Here is a 4206-nt window from a genome sequence, read left to right as displayed (position 1 = left end):
TGGCGGACTGAAGACAGCGGTGCAGAATGCCTCAAGATAAAAACGTAATATTCATTACCTGTAAATCTGAAGAAAATATTAAAACTTCACTCCACATACTCATGGGCAATAACCTCCAATCTGGAAAACAACACAACACAAAACAAATTGTAAGGCTAGAGAAATGTATCGACCAATATCACCAATACAATCAATACCCAAACATGTCGGAGAGTAAGCATGGAGATCCAATACCCAAACATGTCGGAGAGTAAGCATGGAGATCCAATACCCAAACATGTCAGAGAGTAAGCATGGAGATCCAATACCCAAACATGTCAGAGAAGTAAGCATGGAGATCCAATACCCAAACATGTCAGAGAGTAAGCATGGTGATCCAATACCCAAACATGTCGGAGAGTAAGCATGGAGATCCAATACCCAAACATGTCAGAGAAGTAAGCATGGAGATCCAATACCCAAACATGTCGGAGAGTAAGCATGGAGATCCAATACCCAAACATGTCAGAGAAGTAAGCATGGAGATCCAATACCCAAACATGTCGGAGAAGTAAGCATGGAGATCCAATACCCAAACATGTCGGAGAGTAAGCATGGAGATCCAATACCCAAACATGTCGGAGAGTAAGCATGGAGATCCAATACCCAAACATGTCGGAGAAGTAAGCATGGAGAACCAATCCCCAAAAGAACACATGACTCCTCGATGGATACAGACGATTTATGCGTGTAGAAACTGACTTGCTGAAGTCGATAAATAACAAACTGGGCGTTCTTCAACTAGTCAGTAAATATACACTTACCGGTCTCAACCAGATTCACCTGGAATGCTTTTCCAACAGTCTTGAAGGAGTTCCCATATATGCTGAGCACTTGTTGGCTGCTTTTCCTTCACGCTGTGTTCCTACTCATTCCAAACCATCTCAATTTTTTTGAGGTCGGGGGATTGTGGAGGCCAGGTCATCTGATGCAGCACTCCATCCCTCTCCTTCTTGGTAAAATAGTAACATAGATAGTAACTGTCACCTGGAGGTGTGTTGGGTCATGGTCCTGTTGAAAAACAAATAATAGTCCCACTTAGCCCAAACCAGATGGGATGGCATATCACTGCAGATGGTTGTGGTAGCCATGCTGGTTAAGTGTGCCTTGAATTCTAGATAAATTACAGACAGTGTCACCAGCAAAGCACCCCCACACCATCACACCTACTCCTTCATGCTTCATGGTGGGAATCACACACGCGGAGATCATCCATTCACCTACTCTGCGCCTCACAAAGACATGGAGGTTGGAACCAAAGATCTTAAATTTAGACTCACTAGACCAAAGGACAGATTTCCACTGGTCTAATGTCCATTGCTCGTGTTTCTTGGCCCAAGCAAGTCTCTTCTTCTTATTGGTGTCCTTTAGTAGTGGCTTATTTGCAGCAATTCGACTATGAAGGCCTGATTCACTCAGTCTCCTCTGAACTGTTGTTGTTGAGGTGTGTCTGTTACTTGAATTCCGTGTAGCATTTATTTGGGCTGTAATCTGAGTTGAAGTTAACTCTAGTGAACTTATCCTCTTCCTTTCCTGTGGCAGGTCTTCATGAGAGCCAGTTTCTTTATAGAGCTTGATGGTTTTTGCAACTGCACAAGAAAGACATTTTCGAAGTTCTTGAAATGTTCCACACTGACAGACCTTAATAAACAAATTAGGCTTATTTGGGCAGTCTTGACAGAAAATGTAAATTTGTTCACATGTCCATGAGGTTCAAAGTCTTTCCTTTCAAATGGTACCAAGAATATGTATATCCTCGCTTCAGGTCCTGAGCTACAGGCAGGTAGATTTGGGTATGTCATTTTAGACGAAAATTGAAAAAAAGGGGCTAATCCTTAAGAGGTTTTAAAGCTTGGGTCTTCCAAATGAACAATGACCTCGAGCATACTTCCAAAGTTGTGGCAAAATGGTGTAAGGACAACAAAGTCAAGGTCACAAAGTCACAAAGCCCTGACCTCAATCCTATAGAAAATTTGTGGACAGAACTGAAAATGTGTGTGCGAGCAAGGAGGCCTACAAACCTGACTCAGTTACACCAGCTCTGTCAGGAGGAATGGGCCAAAATGCACACAACTTATTGTGGGAAGCTTGTTGAAACCCGAAACATTTGACCCAAGTTAAACAATGTAAAGGCAATGCTACCAAATACTAATTGAGTGTATGTAAACTTCTGACCCACTGGGAATGTGATGAAAGAAATAAAAGCTTAATTAAATCATTCTTTCTACTATTATTCTGACATTTCACATTCTTAAAATAAAGTGGTGATCCTAACTGACCTAAGACAGTTAATTTTTACTAGGATTAAATGTAAGGAATTGTGAAAAACTGAGTTTAAATGTATTTGGCTAAGGTGTATGTAAACTTCCAACTTCAATTGTATATATACAGCAGAACCCCTTATTGTATGGGACACTATTAAATGTGCCTTTAGAGACCATGCAATACAATACTCTTCTTTAAAACAAAAGCAATTTTAGTTAAAATAATTCATATTAAGAAAGAAAATAGAGAGACTAACAGTACAGATAGATAGCAATAACAACTGTACCATAGAGGCACAGAATACGTCAGAGGAAAGACACAAATAAATGGAGAAACTTATTCAAGAAAATATATATATTTAAAAAAAAAAAGTGTAATATATTATAAAAATAAAACAAACTGGATGGAATATGGGGAAAAATGCAACAAATCGTTTTTCATCTTCAACATAGAAATTGTACAAAACTTTTTTTAATTTTTTTTACTGAAACTTATTACAAATGACGGAGTCACCCATGATTACCCGAACAATATTTTGAAAGAGGAAGCAAAGTACTTTAATTAAGCATATGTTTTCATTTCGGTCTCCTCCATCTCACTAACCGAAGTTAATTGTATGGATGTTTGTTCTATGAATAATGTAAAATTAACATGTGTACAGAAAGTCTCATGTGAAGGCCAAATTACAGAGGATGAATTTCATAATGCAATTAAAACCTTTAAGGATGGGAAAACTCCAGGGCTGGATGGCATACCATTGGAGGTATACCAAACCTTTTGTGATATACTCAGAGGACCGTTATTAGCATGTTTTAACCACTCCTATAAAAATGGTAGATTATCAGATACTCAACAAGAAGGTCTGATTTCATTATTACTGAAACAGGACCGAAGTGATAAACAAAGATTCAGTCCATTTAAACGAGGCCCCTTACATTTCATTGTTGTTATGCAAAAGATTCTAACAATCCGCATACCACTCGAAATTAAAAAGGTATTGTTGGATATTATTCATCCTAATCAGACAGTTTTTTTTTAGATAATATAAGACAAGTAAGTACTGGAAACAATAGAACACTGTGAAAAATCTAGGAATCCAGTCCTGGTATTCATACAGCAGCTGACTTTGAAAAGGCTTTTGATAAAGTACGACTGGAATTCGTTTATAAATGCCAGGAATATTTCAATTATACAATGGGTTAAAGGTATGTAAAGTAACTATAGGTGTAAAATAGTAAATAATGACTACTCCTCAGAAAGTATAAAACTGTCAAGAGCAATAAAACAAGGTTGTCCAGTGTCGGCATATCTATTTATTATGTCCATGAAAAGGTTAGCTATTTAAATCAGATCCAACAATAGTATCAAGGGATTAGAAATCCAGGGCTTAAAAACAAAAAGATTCATTGTTCACTGATGTTTCACGTTTTCTTTTAAATCCACAATTTGGATCCCTCCACAGCATCATAGAGGATCTAGATACTTTTTCTAACGTCTTGATTACAAGCAAATTATGGTAAGTGTTATGTTACGTATTGGACCCCCCCCCCCCCCATTTTTTTTTACATTACTGCTTAGTTTACCAATAAAATGGTCTGATGGTGATGTGGACATACTCAGCATACAAATCACATAAGCAATAAATGATCTCAGTGCATTTTTATAGAAAGTTAGCAAAAATAGATAAGATCTTGCTACCATGGAAAGGAAAATACTTGTCTATTTGTGTAAAAATCACCCGGATTAACTCTTTAGTCATATCACAGTTTACCTATTTGCTAATGGCCTTGCCTATTCCTAGCGACTTAAAAATATATATATATATATTTATATTTAGATATATTTATATGAGCAAACAATATTCCATTTATTTGGAACGGCAAGCCAGACAAAATTAAATGG

The sequence above is a fragment of the Oncorhynchus mykiss genome, chromosome 7 (genome assembly GCF_013265735.2).
Source record: "Oncorhynchus mykiss isolate Arlee chromosome 7, USDA_OmykA_1.1, whole genome shotgun sequence".
NCBI classification, from domain to species: Eukaryota; Metazoa; Chordata; class Actinopteri; order Salmoniformes; family Salmonidae; genus Oncorhynchus; species Oncorhynchus mykiss.
The sequence above is the reverse complement of the archived record's forward strand: the minus strand, read 5'-3'. Positions refer to the sequence as shown.